At 46.8% G+C, this 23,054-nt stretch overlaps 1 long non-coding RNA gene across 1 annotated transcript; it reads left to right on the top strand.

Moving 5' to 3' along the window:
• Positions 1-6,418: 6,418 nt before the first annotated feature.
• LOC134987849 (uncharacterized) lies at positions 6,419-9,700 on the top strand. The gene is made up of 3 exons (XR_010193445.1): positions 6,419-6,519; positions 7,792-7,926; positions 9,481-9,700. It is a non-coding gene; the product is annotated as an uncharacterized LOC134987849 (long non-coding RNA).
• Positions 9,701-23,054: the final 13,354 nt, after the last annotated feature.

Raw genomic sequence — 23,054 nt, forward strand, 5'->3', positions numbered from 1 at the left:
TTTTAATTTTGATTTTTGGGTCATTTTTTTACTGATCTTTTGTGTTTTGGATTTTACATGCTCTGTACTATGACATTGGGCATCGGCCTTGGCAGACGACGTTGATGGCATTTCATTGTCTCGGCCATGACTAGTGGCAGCAGCTTCAGCACGAGGTGGAAGTGGATCTTGATCTTTCCCTATTTTTTTAACCTCCACATTTTTGTTCTCCATATTTTGCGCACAACTAAAAGCCACCACAGGTATACAATGTAGATGGGTGGATAGTATAGTATTATATTACTTATGGACGACGAGTGACGACACAGACGTAGGTACAGCCGTGGCCTACCGTACTGCTGCTTATATATATAATATACTGTATAACGGACCTGGTGGACACTGTCAGCAGACTGCTAAACTAGGATGAAGAAAAAAAAAACACCACAGGTATACAATGTAGATGGATGGATAGTATAGTATTATATTACTTATGGACGACGAGTGCACTGACGACACAGAGGTAGGTACAGCCGTGGCCTACCGTACTGCTGCTTATATATATAATATACTGTATAACGGACCTGGTGGACACTGTCAGCAGACTGCTAAACTAGTATGAAGAAAAAAAAAACACCACAGGTATACAATGTAGATGGATGGATAGTATAGTATTATATTACTTATGGACGACGAGTGACGACACAGAGGTAGGTACAGCCGTGGCCTACCGTACTGCTGCTTATATATATAATATACTGTATAACGGACCTGGTGGACACTGTCAGCAGACTGCTAAACTAGGATGAAGAAAAAAAAACACCACAGGTATACAATGTAGATGGATGGATAGTATAGTATTATATTACTTATGGACGACGAGTGCACTGACGACACAGAGGTAGGTACAGCCGTGGCCTACCGTACTGCTGCTTATATATATAATATACTGTATAACGGACCTGGTGGACACTGTCAGCAGACTGCTAAACTAGTATGAAGAAAAAAAAAACACCACAGGTATACAATGTAGATGGATGGATGGATAGTATAGTATTATATTACTTATGGACGACGAGTGACGACACAGAGGTAGGTACAGCCGTGGCCTACCGTACTGCTGCTTATATATATAATATACTGTATAAAGGACCTGGTGGACACTGTCAGCAGACTGCTAAACTAGGATGAAGAAAAAAAAAACACCACAGGTATACAATGTAGATGGATGGATAGTATAGTATTATATTACTTATGGACGACGAGTGACGACACAGAGGTAGGTACAGCCGTGGCCTACCGTACTGCTGCTTATATATATAATATACTGTATAACGACCTGGTGGACACTGTCAGCAGACTGCTAAACTAGTATGAAGAAAAAAACAACAACACAGGTATACAATGAAGATGGATGGATAGTATAGTATTATATTATTTATGGACGACGAGTGCACTGACGACACAGAGGTAGGTACAGCCGTGGCCTACCGTACTGCTGCTTATATATATAATATACTGTATAACGGACCTGGTGGACACTGTCAGCAGACTGCTAAACTAGGATGAAGAAAAAAAAAACACAGGAGTGTTTTTCAGGCAGACAAACGTATACTGGACTGGTGGTCACTGTCAGCAAAACTGTGCACTGTACTCCTGCTATAACTGCTCCCCAGTCCCCACAATTAGGCAGTGTGAGCAGAGCAGTGCACTCAGCACAGATATATCATGCAGCAGTGCAGCACACTGAGTGAGCACAGATATGGTGGTCGGAGCGTTTTTTTCAGGCAGAGAAACAAAGGATTAAACTCATTGGTGGTATAATCAAAACCCTGCACTGTACTCCCTAACAGCTGATCCCCGTCGCCAATCCTCCCCACAATTATAACTAACTAAGTCACTCTGTGTTCTACTATAAAGGAGAGGACGCCAGCCACGTCCTCTCCCTATCAATCTCAATGCACATGTGAAAATGGCTGCGACGCGCGGCTCCTTATATAGAATCCGAGTCTCGCAAGAATCCGACAGCGGGATGATGACGTTCGGGCGCGCTCGGGTTAACCGAGCAAGGCAGGAGGATCCGAGTCGCTCGGACCCGTGTAAAAAAAAGGTGAAGTTCGGGCGGGTTGGATTCCGAGGATCCGAACCCGCTCATCACTACTAAACACTGATCTGCCTAGCAACTGCTTAGTCACCAACAACCAATCACAAAAAATTGGGCTCTTATATGGCCTCAGGCTTATGCAGCCTTCAGCTTATCTAAATGAAAATGTATGGAACATGAGTAATTAACATTAATTAAAAACAAATCATCACATTATAATGAAGTCCAGTAAACATGACACGATGGGAGTTGTAGTGCACCAAGGTCCTCCTAGACAGATCTGCACATGACATTCCACCATGCATTGGGCTCAGGCAGAGGCGTCACCGGGTGTGGTGACACCCGGTGCGCGCCCCTGATCTCCTGCCGCGATCGCGGCAAAAGGGGGCGTGGTCTTGTACTTAGGGGGTGTGGCTTCGCAGGGATCCCGGAATCGTCACTCTGGGGGCGTGCCCAGCATCTCCGGAGATGCTGGGCTTCCCCCAGAGCCAGTCTCCGTCCGCTGTCGGCTCCTCTTCTGTGACAGGAGCCGGGTGCTGTAGGAGACTTTCTCACTGCAGCACCTGGTTCCTGTCAGTGTGAAGGAGCTGACATTTGGTGTCACCCTCCTCCAGGCGTCACACCCGGGTGCGGGACGCACCCCCCGCTGCCGCCTTGTGACGCCACTGGGCTCAGGCACCGAGCATCCCTGGAACTTGTTATAAAATTTTGCCAAGCATGACAGCCACATATCAAAGTAACTCTAAGTGTATCTACTATATAAAATCGGAAATCCGTCCTTCTGTCTTTCTATGCAAATGCACAGTTTACAAGCGACGATCGTGATATTTTACATACGAGCGTATTAAAACACAGCGGAGGCAACTAAAACAATTAGAAATCCCTAGCACCCCTAGGGGGCAGACAACAGCACAGAGTATATAAGGAGACAGCATAACTACGGAATTGCTGGAGCAATGTACTCAAAACTTGGTACACATAGGGTTTACAATCTAGGAACAAACAATGTGGGAGGAAGACAACCCTAGTACCCCGAGGGTTGAGGCAGCAGCACTGAGTATTTCAGAAAACACCATAACTCTGGAATGCCTTCCACAATTTACAACAAACTTGGTACACATATGACTTTCACTGTGGAAACAAACACCTTGCGGGTCAGACAGCCCTAGCACCCCTAGGGGTGGGACAGCAGCACAGAGTATGTCAGCAGACAGCATAACTGTGGAAGGCCTGGAGCAATTTACACCAAACTTGGTACACATCTGACTTACAATCTGCAAACAAATGCTGTGGGGGTTAAACACCCCTAGGGGTGGGACAGCAGCACAGAGTATGTCAGGAGACAGCATAACTCCCGAATGCCATGACCAATTTACAACAAACTTGGAACACATATGACTTGCAAGCTGGGAACAAACACTGTGGGGGTAAGACAACCCTAGCACCCCTAGGGGTGAGGCAGCAGCACAGAGTTTTTCAGCAGTCAGCATAACTCTGGAATGCCTGGAGAAATTTACACCAAATGTGCTACACATATGACTTACACTCTGGAAATAAACATTGTGAGGGTAAAACACCACTAGCACCCCTAGGGGTGGGCCAGCAGCACACACTACAGATGGAGCAATCTTTATCTTGGCCTTTAATAGGATTAATTGAGCCAGGGATGTCAGACTTAATCCCCTGCTGTAATGACTTACTCCCCTGATGTATTGTTCTCTCTGTATTGTATTGCATCTGAGAACAACAGATGAAGAGTTTATGCTAATAAACCATGGTGTGCCTAGGCGCAGCAGAGAAGCCAAGATAAACGTGGCTCCATCTGTATATCAGGACATGCCTGATATCTCAGTGATGACAGGGCTGCATGTGACAGGGCCAGTGACATGATGTGAGGAGGGGATTGGAGACAGCAGGAAGCCACAGACTGAGAGTTGTATAGTGGGAAGAGCAGGGTTCCTTGGGGGACCAAAAAGGGGTGCGGCCACTACACAAAGTGCATCAGGGAAGCAAGATATGCCTATATACTAGATCTCCAATCAATGTAAATTAACAAACTATCATTCTAATTTACCATCCTCATCCCGTACCAAAGCACGGGTATTCAGCTATCTACAATGTTATTTATACTGTGTGTTTAATTATATTGACATTTATTTTTGTAAACAGACATTCTTAAAATCTGGGGCAACGCCGGGTACTCCAGCTAGTATATACTAAATCATCTGTCACAGTAGCAATATTCTGAGCATATTGGAAGTCTCGCAACAGAACATTTATAGATGGAGTTTAATATCATACATGTTAACATTCAACAATATGCTATGTCGGCATGCCCTCTTATGGAGTCTATGTAAATCATTAGCAAAACCAATGCTCCGTCTACATACAGTACAGCGCAGGCACAAGGTCGTCATGCAATAAGTGATATGCCGGCCAGACTCTTATACCAAAGTTTCCTTTTGATGCTTGATCCAAATAATGTGTCACTAACAATGACATTACTGTGAAGTGAAGGAGAGATGATTAGGATGGTCACCTGTAACACACATGCAATGTTTCTGTGACATGGAAAAACAATGGAAGAAATGTTATAGAGTCACCTTCATTGTTGTCCTAGTTGATAGGATAACCAGAAGAGTAGCTTTGGGTGGAGTGTCATGAGATGAAATGAAAACCAAAAAGTTATGTACCCCCCAGGGTCCATTCTCAGCAGTCTGGCTGTCGTACCCTCCAGGTTCCATTCTCAGCAGTCCTGCTGTCGGTACAATGGTGCCACGTGGTGCCACAGGGCACAGCCATGGCTCACAGTCCACTCAACCTTTTTCCAACATGTCCAGCGGGTATGAACAAGTCGAGTGGTTGTCATTACCTATTCCCTCTGAATGTCACCTTGCGGGCCCGCCTTACAGTTTTATATATGCAGGTATTAAAAATTCATTTCAAGTGCACCACAAAAAAGACAACTCTTAATTCTTCTCCTCTTTATATGCTCAGGGGTTACACAGGTTCTGTGGCTAATCAAACCCGGTGAAATTCAGACTTGAGGTCAGCCAGCCACAGAAACTGTGTAATTTGTGAGTTTCCTGGTTTAATGGGATAGTATAGTTATTATAGTGCTCTCTCACTCTCTCTCTCTCTCTCTCTCTCTCTCTCTCTCTCTCTCTCTCTATCTATCTATCTATCTATATATATATATATATATATATATATATATACACAAGAATAGCCGGCACTCTCTCCTAGTGTGGAATGATGCCTTGGTGCCTCCCAAGCTGGTTTAGCAACCGGATACAATGTGGAAAATGGTGGCACTCACAGGACTTGTTCCAATAATAAATGACACGGCGGTCAAGAATCAAAAGACTTTTGATTCTTGACCGCCGTGTCATTTATTATTGGAACAAGTCCTGTGAGTGCCACCATTTCCACATTGTATATATATATATATATATATATATATATATATACATACACAGTACACACACACACACACACACACACACACACATATAACGGAACATGATTAATTCAGCCTCTTAGATAAAGAACTTTATTTCCTTATAAAATATAAGTGGTGATTTAGTCCAGAAATTCCTGTCACTTATATTTTCCCTTTACCTATACATTGAGGCACTCTGTACAACATTGCCTTATACTTCATTTTCTACACTAGTCTCATTTTTTTAAACTAGAAACTCATGTATATCCAGTTGTAATTGATGTAGAAAATGTGTATGTAAGATAGCTGTAACTCTGTAGCTTTGCTGCTGGTTACTGTGACATCACACCTAGATTGTGACATCACTTGCCCGTGACATCACAATGCTTCTTCCTGTAACATTCTATCTACAGCTGCTGACGTTTTCAGTTTCCATGCAGGAAGACAGGTAGGAGGAGGTGAGTTCTACATAGCAGGGTATGATGGAGAGGGGTAAGGAAGACAGAGTGCAGTATAGTCAGCTGAAAGGCAAGACAAGATAGACAAAACAGGGAATACAGGTACAAGGATACATAAATAGGAGAAGTGCAAGAAGGAATTACATATTTAAGAATAAAAATGTAGCTTTACAGGAATAAAGAGGGCAGTATGGAGGATAAGCACACATACAGGGGATGCAGATAACCTAGGTCTCTATGAGGCAGGATTGTGTCTTTGGGATGAAAAAGTTAATAAACTAGATAAATGGGATATTGATAACTTTAAAAGTATCTTGTTTGGTTTAAGGAAAATTGGGAAACTGGTTGACTCATGGACATTTTATTATACTTAAACTAGTACTATGCTTAATGATAATTTTTTTGTGTTTTTTAGATCATCTGGCAAAGAGATTTGCAGAGTGTCGGGTGACCGGCAAAGAGATCTGCAAAGTGTCAGTTGAAGGTGACGGGAGGGGTCGCAGAGGTAGCAATGACTGGAGTATAACATGCAGGAGGTAAGTTACCATACTCTCTCTGTACATTTTACATCTGCCCCACCTGCAGTGCACATGGGCCCTCATTCCGAGTTGTTCGTTCGCTAGCTGCTTTTAGCAGCATTGCACATGCTAGGCCGCCGCCCTCTGGGAGTGTATCTTAGCATAGCAGAATTGCGAACGAAAGATTAGCAGAATTGCTACTAAATAATTCTTTGCAGTTTCTGAGTAGCTCCGGACCTACTCACGCATTGCGATCAGCTCAGTTTAGTTCCTGGTTTGACGTCACAAACACGCCCTGCGTTCGGCCAGCCACTCCCCCGTTTCTCCAGACACTCCCGCGTTTTTTCCTGACACGCCTGCGTTTTTTTGCAAACACCGGGAAAACGCTGAGTTGCCACCCAGAAATGCCCCTTTCCTGTCAATCATTTACCGAACACCAGTGCGACTGAAAAGCGCCGCAGAAGCCACAGCAAAACAGCTAAGTTTTTTGTTAAATAACTAAGCGCATGCGCTCTGCGTACCATGCGCATGCGCAGTTAGCAACAAATCGCAGCATAGCGAAAATCGGCAACGAGCGAACAACTTGGAATGAACCCCATGGTTTTGTCCATTAGAGAACAAATTTGCTGCTGTGATCAGGTCTGAATTAAGCCCAGTGTATGATACTAACATGGTCCTAGCACTAGGGAAGATAAAACCTGGAGCAGATAACTTGGGTCTCTATGAGAAAGAATCTTGGGTTTTTGATAAAAAGTCAATAAAATAGATAAATTGCAAATTAATAAAAATGAAAGTACGTAACAAAATGTAGTACAGGTTGAGTCTCCCTTATCCAAAATGCTTGGGACCAGAGGTATTTTGGATATGGGATTTTTCCGTATTTTGGAACAATTGCATACCATAATGAGATATCATGGTGATTGGACCTAAATCTAAGCACAGAATGCATTTATGTTTCATATACACCTTATACACACAGCCTGAAGGTCATTTTAGCCAATATTTTTTTATAACTTTGTGCATTAAACAAAGTGTGTCTACATTCACACAATTCATTTATGTTTCATATACACCTTATACACACAGCCTGCAGGTCATTTAATACAATATTTTTAATAACTTTGTGTATTAAACAAAGTTTGTGTACCTTGAGCCATCAAAAAACAAAGGTTTCACTATCTCACTCTCACTCAAAAAAGTCCGTATTTCGGAATATTTGGATATGGGATACTCAACCTGTAGTATAATTATATACATAATATGTCTGACCAGGAAATTCTGGTTATTTAGATCATCATGTGGCAAAGTTCTGGCAAAGAGATTTGCAGAGTGTCGGGTGACCGGCAAAGAGATCTGCAAAGTGTCAGTTGAAGACGACGGGAGGGGTCGCAGAGGAATTAGTGACTGGAGTATAACATGCAGGAGGTAAGTTACCATACTTGTGTAATTGTGTGTGTGGTGGGGGGTATTGAGAGCACAGTACAAAACATAGGGTCTATGGTGGGGGAGAACGGACAATACAAAACATGCAGAAGGGGGCAACTTGGTATAGCACATACAGATGGTGTGGGGGCACAATACAAAAACATAGAAATTGTGGCGTACTCTATAGGACATATAGAGGAAGGACATACACTTTTGGGGGTTGCGAGATGTAGAACATACTGTAATACAGAAAAACAGGAAGGGTGGGGAGAGCATGACACAGAACATACAGATCGGGGGAAGAACAATACAGATCGGGGCAGATAGTGAAATGGCTGCCATTTACAGTATATCAATGAACTGGGGGCAGGTGTACAAAGCATGGGAGAGTGATAAAGTGGAGAGAGATAAATGAACAACCAATCAGCTCCTAGTTGTCATTTTTCAAACACAGCCTGCAACATGGCAGGTAGGAGCTGATTGGCTGGTACTTTACCTCTCTCCACTTTATCACTCTGCATGGCTTAATACATCTCCCCCATAGAATAACCAGATGATGAAATGGTACAGAATGATATAAATGATGTGAATTGGAGCTGTAACAAGTGACTGTTTCCCTATCTTTACATATAATAAACGGTGACATAGTCCTTTCCCTAGAGTCCTTCTCCTTACCGCTCGGGGGGCCTGATTCAGATGCGGACGCAGAGCTGCTGTTGCACCAAGTGACTCAATGCTTTTTCACTGTGCATACGTGTAAGCTGCACTGCGCACAAAATGAAATCAACCTCACATAGAGGATCCCATTGCAAAGTGATTGACAGGAAGTCAGCATTTGAGGTGGTAACGGGGGTGGCTAATTGTATACAGGCATGTCAGGTCCATTCAAACGCCGTTCCATGTGCGTGCATAAATTACCCATTGCGACCTGTGTTGCTGCTGGAGAGCCCCCTGTGTCTAGGAGACTTGTTCAGCCTACGACTGCTCAGACTCACGATGCAATTGTGAATGGCAAGATTGCAGCAGCGATCACTTCAACAACCACAACTGAATCAGGCCCACAATTACACCATTATATTTTACTATTTTATCACATTTAACAACTAAGGGGTCAGTTTAATTTGGTGCGAGTTTGTCTTACAACAGCCGCACTTTCCGGTAGCCCCATAGGCTGAATCTGGCCACGAAGGGTGTGCGTTTGGATGCTGTTGAAACGTTGCAGCAATGGTAACTCGTACCTAATTGGATTGACCCCTAAATGTTAGCAATTTATAGCTTTTATTATTTACTGGTCAAATTTCTTTTCTGAAGGTACCCACTTATTACTATAAGAGAGAACTTATCCCCCCAATGTGTGTATTGTATAAAAACAATGGGCCCTTTGGGATAATTGTCCTTATTTTAGGTATTTTCCATGTCCTCAGTAGTTAGAGCAACATATTACATAGAGAGATTTTTCTCTCTACACAACCACACCACTGTTTGCAGTTTGTCTCTCTGCTTGTTCATCCACTAACAATGATTTTTCATTTCATCCTCTTCGTCTACACACAGTGGGTGATCCCTGAATAGCTTTCCTGGGAGGAGAGCTGCGGACACATGCTCCAAATGTTGGGACATATGAATTACCTATTAGGAGATGCGGTAAAGATGCCGGCTGTCGAGCTTACGGAGGTCAGAATTCTGACACTGGGATCCCGACACTCTTCAGAATCCCGACGTTGGAACTCCGAATGGGCAAGGATACCGACGCCCGTATCCCCGCGATCATAGTTTTAGGGTTAGGCAAGGGGGGTTAGGTTTAGGCATAAGGCACGGGGGGAGGGCGGTGGTTAGGCTGCGGGGAGGGAGGGTTCGGTTTAGGCATTTAGGTGGGAGGGTTAGGTTTAGGCATTAGGCAGGGAGGTTAAGTTCAGGTCGCGGTTGGGGGGGTGCTTAAGGTTAGGCACCCCGGGGGTTGTTAGGATGCGGGGGAGGGAGGGTTAGGTTTAGGCGGGGGATTAGGTTTAGGTGTCAGGCGGGTGGGTAAGATTGGGCTGTGGGTGGGTGGAGGTTAGGGTTAGGCTGCAGGTAGGGTGGGTTAGGGTTAGGCACCCCTGGGGGTGGTTAGGCTGCGGGGGAGTGAAGGTTAGGTTTAGGCATCAGGCAGGGGGTTAGGTTTAGGTATAAGGCACTGGGTTAGGTTTAGGCTTTGTGTGGGGGGAGGTTAGTGTTAGGCTGCGAGTAGGGTGGGTTAGGCACCCCCGGGAGTGGTTAGGCTGCGAGGGAGGGAGGGTTAGGTTTAGGCAGCAGGGATGGAGAGGGGGTGGTTAGGCTGCGGGAGAGGGAGGGTTATGTTTAGGCAGTAGGGACGGAGGTTAGGATTAGGCACGTCTGCGGGAGGGTTAGGCAAAAAAAGGGAGGAGGTTAGGCTTCATACAGGTAGGGTTAGGGGGGTGGGGAGAGGGAGGGGGTTAGGCATCAGGCGGAGGGGTTAGGGTTAGGCTGCGGGTGGGGGGAGGATAGGGTTAGGCTGCAGGCAGGATGGGTTAGGTTTAGGGACCCCCGGGGGTCGTTAGGCTGCGGGGGAGGGAGGGTTAGGTTTAGGCATCAGGCGGGGGGTTAGGTTTAGGCATCAGGCAGGGGGTTAGGATTAGGCTGCGGGTGGGGGGAGAATAGGGTTAGGCTGTGGGTAGGATGGGTTAGGCACCCCCAGGAGTGGTTAGGCTGTGGGGAAGGGAGGGTTAGGTTTAGGAAGCAGGGATGGAGGTTAGGATTAGGCACCTCCACGGGAGGGTTAGGCACTAAGGGGGGAGGTTAGCGTTAGACTGCGGACAGGCAGGGTTAGGGGGGTGGGGAGACGGGAGAACACCACTGTTGGTCTTTTCTGTACTGGGATCCCTTTATCGGTATGACAACCACCGGGATTCCATGCGCTGGGATAGCATACTAACCCTTCTATTAGTACACTTCTTAATGCCCAGAGGGAAGGGCAATCCTGAGGCCATGGTTCCCCAGAGGTTTCCCCCCAAGGGGGTTTTCCTTTCCTGAGTGCTAAAGGATGACTCTTCGTGAGTCCAGAGGTGTAGCTTTTATGCCATAATGAGTACCAATCTCATGCCTGTCCCTGCAATGTATAAGAAGTAAAACAATTGCTAATGCGATCAATTTACTTCTGGGTTTAGACCCCGGCTGCGCTAGTTCACATGTGCAATCATCAGACTGCGTATGTGAGAGCAGACAGTAATGCAGAGGGATCCCAAGGATCCTTCTCCTCGGAATTATTGCATAATGTAGCCCACAGGCTTCAAAAGCCATTTAGAAATGGCATTAGCTGCCGGACCAAGCTCAGAAATGCTTTGCAATCTGGAGCTTGGTGAGTTTCACAGTTTACCATCTGCCGTAGAAGCTTTTGGTGGCTGCTTTTGTGTTCAAAATAGGAGAAATGCAATAGATATCTCAAATATCCATTGTAGTGTCCAATACATACATTCAGGGGCTGGTTAATATTTGTGGGCAGCCCCCAAAACCGACTGTTTTTGGAGATGTCTCGCAATATTATTTATTAAATATTCCACTTAATAAACTTTTTATATTTTAACATAAACTAAAAAATGTTTTATGTAGTCATTGACTGAGTCTCTCGTCATTACTGAATGCTAATTTCTCAGGGTTCGCAAATTATTACTGATATGACTGTTACTCTACTGTCCTGCTGGTGCTCCTGGCCTGCTGTATAGCAGCCAGACATATATTTTATATACAGCACTCTTGGGGAGATGTATCAAGCATTGGAGAGAGATAAAGTGCAGATGTCCAAACCACCCAATCATCTTCTGTCACTTACCTAGCACAGTACATGAAATAATACCTGTAGGTAGAAGCTTCATTTGATTTGGGCAAATACTCAACTTTATCTCTCTCCACGGCTTGATACATCTCCAGAAAATATCATGTCTTCCATTCACTTAATTAACAAGTTAAATGAATTATTTGTCTTGGAAACAGGGTAAGAAATTCACTGTATAAGATAATGTTATAAAGTCTTGTCAATACCTCCTGGTACATTTACATTGATTTATCATTCACATTTCTTCCATGCCAGACAGGGGCGGAATGGGAACATAAAGTGGCCCTGGAAATATATGAAAAGTGGCCTCATGTAGGTTCGAGTAAGTCAGCTATAAGCGGGCCCAACACAAATTGGGCTTAAGCAAACTGTTAGCATTACCCACAGTGGTAGTAAGTAAGGATAATGCAGCATGGAAGACAGTCACAGCACCAGCAGTAGGATCGTATCACAGGAGGTGGAGATCACACAGGTGAGTGAGGCATTGCACTGGTAGGCAGTCACAGCACCAGCAGGAGGATCCTGTCGCAGGAGGTGGAGATCACACCAGTAGGTGGGGCATTGTACTGGTAGGCAGTCACAGTACCAACAGGAGGATCTTGTCACAGGAGGTTGAGATCACACCAGTAGGTGGGGCATTGAACTGGTAGGCAGTCACAGCATCAACAGGAGGATCGTGTCACAGGAGGTGGAGATCACACCAGTTGGTCAGGCATTGCACTGGTAGGCAGTAGGCAGTCACAGCACCAGCAGGAGGATCGTGTCACAGGAGGTGGAGATCACACCAGTAGGTGAGGCATTGCACTGGTAGGCAGTCACATTACCTATGGTAGCTACACCCCTATATATAACACATGTAACTGTGACAGCTCTGGGCCCCATAGTAGCTCCATTGAACAGGCTGTATATCTGTGGGTCATCGGCAGGTGCGTACATCTGATATTATTGTGAATTACGTTGTTCACAGATATATCGCGTCAGCCCTGCAGCACAGCTGATATCGATATACTGTATATTGCAGATATATCAGCATGTCTGGCTGTGTATATGGGCGACCCGCCAACCACCCGTACACTGGCTGCAGAGGCTCACATCACAACTGGGCAGGCAAATTCATATGCCCTCCCAGTTGTAATGTCTGCAGAGACATATCAAGTGGCCAGTTGGTAAGTGTGAATGCCTATGCTACAGTATGTCAGCAGTCCATCAGCATAGTATGAATCCAGCCTAACTGTTATTTTATAGGATGTACTGATTGGTTGGTACTTTATCTCTCTCCAAACTTTGATAAATCTCCTCCTAAGCAAGGTATGGTCTTTGAATTTAAATTGTCTTTCCATTAGCCAATATATGATATAAGAGACACTTTGTCTCTTTGTCTATAACTGGATGTTTCTTTCCGTTGCCATTTAGTTATTTTTTCTACTGAAATACATTTTATGTTATTACCTATTACTTGATTGTGAGAAAACTGTCCATAGCCCAGTAGAAGAGGCATCAGTTTGAACAAGAATTTTTTTATACTGTATAGGAGAAACTATCACTGCCTGATTACACAAGCTTTGCTTCAATGACTGGACACAGTGTTGGACTGGGGCATGATGAGCCCACCGAGATAATGTAGAGGTAAGGGCCCATGTTTACTCGTGTGGCCAGTTCCAGAGGGAGTATGGCAGCTGCCACAGAGGCTTGGCTAACCATTAGAAAGTGCATGGTCTGGATCACTTGCTAAATATACAGTATATAGTATGTACCACTTGTGCCTGCATGATAATGTATCAGATTAATAACAGCAATGCATTGTAGAAAATACACCCTAGTCCTGTGCAGTATTAGATAGCATATGTATAATTCAAGTGCACAGTCTGGAACCTGCTTCCTAGAGGAGAAGGTGGGGCCCCAGGCAGTAGGGCCCACCGGGGGTTTCCCCTGTGCCCCAGTGGGCCAGTCCGACCCTGACTGGACAGATAACCAAACTTCTGGCATCCACTTAATCATTACACAGTTCATTCCTTTTGTGATTTCTAGAAATGGAACTGCAAACAAAGCAAAGTTAAGAATGCTCTGTAATTCCTAGGAATGCTGTTTCTTGTTTCTGTTACCTGGCTATGGAAAATTGTTAAAGGCATTCATTTTGTATAATAAGAGTTTTAGCATAACCCGCCAAACAGTGTACTCCAAATACTTTACACTTTCTATTCCAATGAAAATAATTAACATATGCTATTTAGTGTAAATGTTTCAATGAATACGAAACTGCTTGCCGTCTGGAAAGATGGAACATCCAATCAATCCAATGTCAGCTAGTTTTATTGGGGACTTGCACATTGTACACGGGCTGCCATAGTAATATTCTTATAAACTTTAATGAAGGAGATGACTTTATGAAAATATGATCTGCAAACATTGCTAGTCATCTTATGATGCCTTAGGCAAAGTACAGACTGCCATTTACAATTTTATTATGTGTTACAGCACAAGTAGATTTATAAACTACAATGTATAGTAATATATATGAATTTAGGCCCTCATTCCGAGTCGTTCGCTCAGTATTTTTCATCGCATCGCAGTGAAATTCCGCTTAGTGCGCATGCGCAATATTCGCACTGCGACTGCGCCAAGTATCTTTGCTATGAAGATAGTATTTTTACTCACGGCTTTTTCATCGCTCCGGCGATCGTAATGTGATTGACAGGAAATGGGTGTTACTGGGCGGAAACAGGCCGTTTTATGGGCGTGTGGCTGAAAACGCTACAGTTTCCGGAAAAAACGCAGGAGTGGCCGGAGAAACGGGGGAGTGGTTGGGCGAACGCTGGGTGTGTTTGTGACGTCAAACCAGGAACGACAAGCACTGAACTGATCGCACAGGTAGAGTAAGTCTGGAGCTACTCTAAAACTGCTAAGTAGTTTGTGATCGCAATATTGCGAATACATCGGTCGCAATTTTAAGATGCTAAGATACACTCCCAGTAGGCGGCGGCTTAGCGTGTGTAACTCTGCTAAATTCGCCTTGCGACCGATCAACTCGGAATGAGGGCCCTAGTTGTGTTTATGAATGTGTTTAATCTACATATTTATCTGCGATAACAGAGAGTTGTTGCAGTATTTAAGCCAGAGTTTCCCAAGCTCCGCCATTACAGTCCAGGATTTAAGGATATCCATGACTGAGTACCCGTCACTTAAGCAGTACCTTAGTCAATTTGATTTAACCATCTGGACTGAAGGGATGGTGCAATATGGGAAACTCTGGTTTAAGCAAAATGGATGCGGCAATCCATATATTGTTAACTGCATGTCATCTAATTTACAATACATTTCCATTGAGTAGAACGTAATTTTTTTGGTGTGGGTTAGACATACTCTACTGAAACAAGTAGCATTACAGAGAAAACACTGCAGCACAACACTAATTAGACACAGACACTGTATGCACTTTCTCATTTAAAAGAAATATATTATTATTATTATTATTATTATTGGCCCTCATTCCGAGTTGTTCGCTCGTTCTTTTTCATCGCATCGCAGCGATTTTCCGCAAACTGCGCATGCGCAATGTTCGCACTGCGGCTGCGCCAAGTAAATTTGCTAAGAAGTTTGGTATTTTACTCACGGCATTACGAGGTTTTTTCTTCGTTCTGGTGATCGGAGTGTGATTGACAGGAAGTGGGTGTTTCTGGGCGGAAACTGGCCGTTTTATGGGTGTGTGTGAAAAAACGCTGCCGTTTCTGGGAAAAACGCGGGAGTGGCTGGAGAAACGGGGGAGTGTCTGGGTGAACGCTGGGTGTGTTTGTGACGTCAAACCAGGAACGAAACTGACTGAACTGATCGCAGTGGAAGAGTAAGTGTCGAGCTACTCAGAAACTGCTTAGAAATTTCTATTCGCAATTTTGAGAATCTTTCGTTCGCAATTTTGCTAAGCGAAAATTCACTCCCAGTAGGCGGCGGCTTAGCGTGTGCACTGCTGCAAAAAGCAGCTAGCGAGCAAACAACTCGGAATGAGGGCCATTATTATTACATTAATATACTGTACATTTTCTTATTTTGATTGAAAAAGAGAAGTCTGATAGAGTGGTACTGTATGCATAGCAGTTGCATTACCACTTACTGACGGGGTGTCACCACATGGGCAGTCTTCAGTGAGAGTATGTCAATGAAACTGTGGGATAAACAGGGTTGAGCTGAATGTAAATATCCTGTTTTTGAGACATATCTTTGCAGCAAGAGCTGACAGGGGCGTCGGAATAGGGGGGGCAAGGGGGCAGCTCGCTCCCCCCAAACATGAGAGAGGCGCCCAGGTCCGGCGCTACCCGCTCAGAGTCTGCAAAGCAGGGAGGCGCTCTCCGTGCTTTGCTACTCTGCTGCTGCCGGCTGCCCCTGTCACGCTGCATGACAGGCAGCAGCGCTGGCAGCACAGGGATGGGAGGAGGGGTTAGAGCGTACTCACTGTGAGAGCAGCAGCAGGGGAAGTCCCTGCAACTCACTGCGGTGCCTCTCGTCTCCTCCCCTCCCTGGTATCAGCAATAGGGTCAGAAGAACATGTGCCGAGCAGTGATTGGAGGAGCTCGGCACATGCTGATTAGAAGAGCCCCTGATTGGAGGAGCTGTTACATGCTCCTCTGACCCCTGGAACACGGAGGATCTCCCAGCATGGCCCTTGTCTAAATGTGAGTAATGTATTCAACTTGACTCCTCTGTCTCCATTGCTCCTGCCTGTCTCTGCCACCCTTTCTATACAGCTGCTGTCTCTCTCTCTCTCTCTCTCTCTCTCTCTCTCTCTGATTGCTACATGGTTTTCTTTCTGTCAAGCATCTGCCACCCCTCTCCCTGCCCATCATCTGCCCCCCTCTCCGCAGCATCTGCCCCCCCCCTCTGCCCATCATTTGTCCCCCTCTCTGCAGCATCTGTCCCCCCTTCTCTCTGCCGAGCATCTGCTCCCCCTCTTTCTGCCCATCATCTGCCCCCCCTCTCCGCAGCATCTGTCCCCCCTCTCTCTGACCAGCATCTGCTCCCCCTCTTTCTGCCCATCATCTGCCCCCTTCTCCGCAGCATCTGTACCCCCCTCTCTCTGCCCAGCATCTGCTCCCCTCTCTGCAGCATCTGTCCCCCCTCTCTCTGACCAGCATTTGCCCCCCTCTCCGCAGCATCTATCCCCCTTCCCTCTGACCAGCATCTGCCTCCCCTCTCTCTGCCCATCTGGCCCCCTCTCCGCAGCATCTGTCCCCCCTCTCCCTGCCCATCATCTGGCCCCCTCTCCGCAGCATCTGTCCCCCCCATCTCTCTGCCCATCATCTGGCCCCCTCTCCGCAGCATCTGTCCCCTCCATCTCTCTGCCCATCATCTGGCCCCCTCTCCGCAGCATCTGTTTCCCCCATCTCTCTGCCCATCATCTGGCCCCCTCTCCGCAGCATTTGTCCCCCCTTCTCTCTGCCCATCATCTGCCCCCCTCTCCGCAGCATCTGTCCCCCCTCTTTCTACCCAGCATCTGCCCCCCTCTCGCGGCCCATCATCTTTTCCCCTCTCTCTCTGCACAACATCTGCCTCCCCTCCTCTCTCTCTGCCTGGCATCTGCTTCCCGCTGATGGTGCTCCTGTATACCAGCGCCTCTGCCCCTGCTCACGCTGGCACTGGGAGCACTGTGGTTGGATACTTGCCGTGCAGCAGCAGAACTACTGCACCGGGGCCCAAAGCAACAAAGGGGCCCACAGCAGTAGTATGAGCAGTACTAATAATGAGGCAAACTGACTCATTATAGTACTCCAAGTATGCAGCCGGCTGCAGGACATGACAAAGAGGAATGAGGCAGTCCGGGGCTTCTGTTTCCTTCCATCCCCTCCTCTCTCCTCTGACCTCCTCCGCTGGCGCTGACACACTGCGGCTTCTGGCCGGGGTCTGACCGTGACGTCTGATTTCATGACGTTCCCAGTGCAAAAACTGGGGAGAGGACGCCCACTGCAAGGTACCTGCTTTTGCAAGTTTGGCAATACACCAGACAGCAGCCAGTGCTTACCTAACTTATGTACTGTATGTGGGGCTGAACAGTCAAGCTGACATAGAGACCAGCCAGGGTACAGTTTATATTATTCAACTGCCTGCACACTGTCAGAACACCTAACGCTGCATCCCCATGCACAGAATCCGACACCTGGGAGTTATGTGTCTTAACCCTCCCCCTCTACCCCCCCTAACCCTCCCTACCTGCAGCCTCACCCTAACCCTCCAATCCTCGCAGCCTAAACCTAACCCTCCCTCACCGCAGTCGAACCCTAACCCCCCCGCCCCTCTTTAGTGCCTAACCCTCCCCCTTAGTGCCTAACCTTCCCTCCCCGCAGCCTAACCCTTCCCCTTAGAGCCTAACCCTCCCTGGGGGTGCATAACCCAAATCCCCCCTTTCCCACGGCCTAAACCTAACCTCCCCGCAGCCTAAACCTAACCCTCCCTCCCGGTTTACCTCTCCGGTTGCCCAGCACACAGACGTCCAGGATCCGGCGCTGGGATTGTGATCCTATTCGGTATGGCAACGCCAGCATTCCGTGCAGTGTCGGGATTCCGACGTAAGTATTTCGACTGCTGGGATACAAACCAGATCCCATGCTTACCATGTTGCTGGTAATGCTAATAATCATAATGATGCCCGACACATATCCCTTTCATGTCACCCACTGTCACAATGTGCTGGGAAGCTAGGGGCGCCAAACTCAGATTATATCTTGCCCCCCCCAGCCTAAAAACGTTCTGACGCCCCTGCAAGGGCAGGACTGGTGCAAATGTGCTCTGTGATGATGATGATGATGATGATGATGGGCATCATACCAAGGATATCACTCCGTAAAATGTACATTATGGGCCTGATTCTGATTTGGAAGTAAAGAAAAAAAATGAATGTAACTAAACCAGGGGAAAACCATGCTGCACGGCACCCTGATATGTCTATGAACGACGCTATTTACATATTGCATGGTCAATATACCTCCCGACCTTGCTGCGGGGACTGAAGTTGAAGCTATGTGGGCAAATGCCAGTCCAGCTGTAACATCAGGACGACACACTGAGCGGCTGATCGGTAAGTGTATATGCTAACCAAGATCGGCCGCAAGTCTGCCTACAAGTCAGTCCAGTGTGTACCCAGCTATAGTTCCAGCTATAGTTCTCACTGCACAGATCTACAAAGTTGTTGCAGCATAGTAAAAAACATAAAACAAGTGACTATTTCCAAATTCAGGTGATGCAATGGGAAATCTCCAGAACACGGAGATAGATTAGAAACAAATTCAATACATGATTACATTTTCATCATGAAGCAGTAGAGTCTTCATCCACAATTTGCAAAACAACTTACCAGTTGATATAAAAAAATCAAATAACTATATCTTCATTTTCTTTATGGAAACTTATTTTTGTCTCAGCATTTGCATTTTTAGTATTTTTCCACAGGTTATGTCAAATAAAGCACATATTTGAAACTAAATATTTTATTTGTTTTTGGATTTAAAACATGATAAACCTGTTCCGTCTCTAAACATCACTGGGCATTTTCTGTTCACTACTTTGCACAGTTGTTGCTAGGTGACCATAATTACAGCGATAATAGAAAAGTAAAAGAAGGATCACAAACCATTAAGGATGCTCATTTGTAACCTTGGGGAAAGACTTGGAGAATTGCAACTATGAATAATGAATGCAAAACTATTTTTAATTTATATTTGGTCTCAAGCTCAATTCTGTCAGATTTTGTTTACCGCTTCTGTCTATGTTTTATTCTGGGAAATGTCTTTTGCTTCTTAGGTTATTCTTAAATGAATGATGCTGTTATCATAAAACCGATTATGACATTATAGTATACGTGAAAGTTTATATCATTTTGAATTTTTAAAAACTGTAACAAATTAATTTTTACACACACACACACACACACACACTTGTTTTTCTATCCTCATCGGGACATATGTCTGGAACCTTCCTCATGGGGACACCTTTTTCCTTGCACCCGAGCGGCATGACCAGGGGTCCGCACCTACCGAGGGAATCACATTTACATTGCGCCTTACCAAATTGACCGATAAATCAGTATCAAATACCAGAAGGACCCTGGACCTCATGGGGACCTATTCAGGAATACCTGCCTCGTGAGGACACCCACATAACTGATTTATTTTTGGGGTTAACCAGAGATAGAGGAAACATGTATTCAGCAGCAGATACATTTTATTCAGGAAAGGGTCTTTCTCATTTCAGCAATAATTCGGTTCTTAATGTAAAACTTAACCGAGAGCCAGTTCCGAGCCTTCAGCGCTTGTCGTTCTGCCCTTAGGCACGCATCACAGTCATTCTTGCCCGGCACCTTGAATGAGCGAATGAACCGAATCATGTGACGTTCAACAGCTTTCACTTCTGCTGGGGTCCACGGATTGCGCTTGGCACCCCTTCCGTCACCTGTGCGGGAGAGGAAAGGTCAGTCACCACGCAACGCCACCACCAGTCATGGACGCATCTCAAATGGAATGGACAGTCACACCCACCTTTAGCTGCACCTCCATCCGCCGCCAACACCACGCTGCCGGCTTCTTTTCCCATGTGCCCCATGGGAACCTCGGTATCTTGACTCTCTGGCTCATCCCCAGAGTCATCGCTCACCACCTGGATCAGCTCTGTGGATAGAGAAGGACAGGGAAACCGATCACACCAGCCCACTTAGACAGTCAGTCCCTGGAGCCACACTGTCAAGTGATACCTACCGTTTGGATCAATGGAGATCTCTTCCAGATTGTGGCCCCGGAATTCAGCCATTCTCCCTTGCTCGAGAGCCAGAAAGAGCTTGCTCAACTTGGCCAGTTGTAGGGTACCCTCCGGGAGGCGGTTATAATGCCGATGCACCCGGATATCATGTCCAAGGAAATCAGCAAGCTGATCCATCTCTGTATCGCTCAGGTTGAGGACCCTAGAAAGTGTAGCCACATGCTTCCGTAGGCGGGTGGAAGATAATGCTTCGGGGTGCTTGGCCCCACACTCCCGGGCGTAGAGACGTATGCAGTCGGATCCCCTATAATGGGACATGGCTGTTGGCCTAGCAAACATGTAGATATTGTGTGGGGTCACACCACATTCTGTCCGCTTCTCTGTGAGGAGCTCCATCACTTTCTGCATGCTTGGGGATAACAGGACAGGGACTTTCCTGCCTCTTTTCCCAGGAATCTCAATACGGGAGAAGTGATGACAGAGTGCCTTCTCCAGCTCTGACAGGGCCTGGGCCACATCACCCTGCAAATCGGCAGTGTGCCGTAAATCGAAGGAGGAGAGCCGCATCTTGGAAACCTCACCTTCTCTCCTGCGGTTGAAAAGAATCAGCTGCGTGAGGGTAACTTTGGCCAACATGGACCACTGCTTTTTGGAAGGGTGGGCGGACAACTCATCAATGTACTCTCGCTGACGGTCAAGGAGGTACAGGTTCAAGCGTTTAACATCATCAGTGAAGGGCCGAAGCAGCGGTGCATTCCATTTTATCTCTCGAAGTGTCTTCAGGGCAGCAGTGGAGATGAGCTCGCTCCACCTCACCTCATAAATTTTCCGAAAGTTTCGGGCACGCTCCACTGTCAGGGCACTGCCCTCCATCAGTGCCTGACACTCCACCATAGCAGAAATCTTCTGCAAGCTGTGTCCCACCTTCAAAGCCAACGAGGGTATTTTATATGTATTGGTGCGGTCATCGTAACTGGCCAGGCTCCTCACAGCATGCACCCCTTGCAGGAAATTCGGTGGGCAAATGAAATCTTCCATACACCGCAATGTTGTGACCTTCATCGCCTTCAGCAGAAGCCGCCCCACCTCTCTGAGCTTCTGACGGATGTAATCATGCTTGCTGACATCAGACCCCAGACGGTTGTAGAGGTGCTGACCGAACTGCATAATACAGCGGTCCCCTTTGATTACCGGTACCACATCATCGTAATTCATTTCGCTCAGCAACTTCCAGAGGCCGGTGCCAACATCCCTCGGGAGAGGTGTGGCGTAAGTGAAGAGACCCTGCACCCTGGTTCTTCCAGGTTTGGGGCTGTCACTTTTGTGGAGCGGGCACCTCTTCACATGGCGCCACAGGTGCTTCCAGGAGAATAGCCCTTTACATTTTACACAGTGCATGAAATCTTGGGGAGCCGTTGCTTCTTCCGGCTGCTTGCACGGTAGGAGGACTCCGCTGCCCTCACGGAGAACCCGACATTATGAGCAAAGTTTCCCCAGGTGCGAATCAGGTCTAGCTGCACTGTCCTTTCCCTGGAGCGCTTCGGAAAGCTGAGTGCCCTTGCTACCTCATGCTCATTGTGGTGGACAGCTTGCACATGTCTCGCAATTTTTGAGAATGGCCTCTCGCACCACAGGCAGAAATTTTTCTTGTTACATGCAATCGAACCATCTGCTTTTTGGGTAAGTACCTGGACCGACACTGCGCGGGCCGGATGGAGACTTGGGTCAGCCTCCGCGGAGCAAGCCCCGGACACTTCCAGAACCTGCCTGCCGTGAAAAGACATCTCCTCCCCTCCACTATCATCCGAGCTGCTGAACTCTGACGAGTCGGGGAGATAGTCTTCGTCACTGCCGTCAGTTCCGTCCATTGCCTCAATGGGACCAGCAGACCCAGGACTTCCGGGATTTGTGGCGCACACACCGTACCAAGCCCGCGCTTTCTGTCTAACCACGCCCACCATGAATACAGGGTTCGGGGAATCAAGGGCCCAGGCCCCGGCACGTGCTTCCTATTACACATCCGGAGAGGTGGTTCTTATTAGAGTCACGTATCGGGTGGCGCGCGCGACAGTCTCCACTCATCGGCAAGACTTCCACAAATCGTAGTACCGGATTAAGCCCAACAGGGGGCGCTGCGATGGGCAAGGGGGAAGGTATAGAGCGCGGCTGCGAGCTCCGCGATTTTCTGACGAATGCCCTTCTCACCTGAGCTCCGCGGACTTGGGCAACCTTCCCTCTGGATTGAATTAATATCAGACCCGCTTTTCGGGCTCCGCGATTTTTCTGACGAATGCCCTTCTCACCTGAGCTCCGCGGACTTGGGCAACCTTCCCTCTGGATTGAATTAATATCAGACCCGGTTTTCGGTCTCCGCGATTTTTCTGACGAATGCCCTTCTCACCTGAGCTCCGCGGACTTGGGCAACCTTGCCTCTGGATTGAATTAATATCAGACCCGGTTTTCGGGCTCTGCGATTTTTCTGACGAATGCCCTTCTCACCTGAGCTCCGCGGACTTGGGCAACCTTGCCTCTGGATTGAATTAATATCAGACCCGGTTTTCGGGCT

Source organism: Pseudophryne corroboree, chromosome 1 (genome assembly GCF_028390025.1).
Source record: "Pseudophryne corroboree isolate aPseCor3 chromosome 1, aPseCor3.hap2, whole genome shotgun sequence".
NCBI lineage: Eukaryota > Metazoa > Chordata > Amphibia > Anura > Myobatrachidae > Pseudophryne > Pseudophryne corroboree.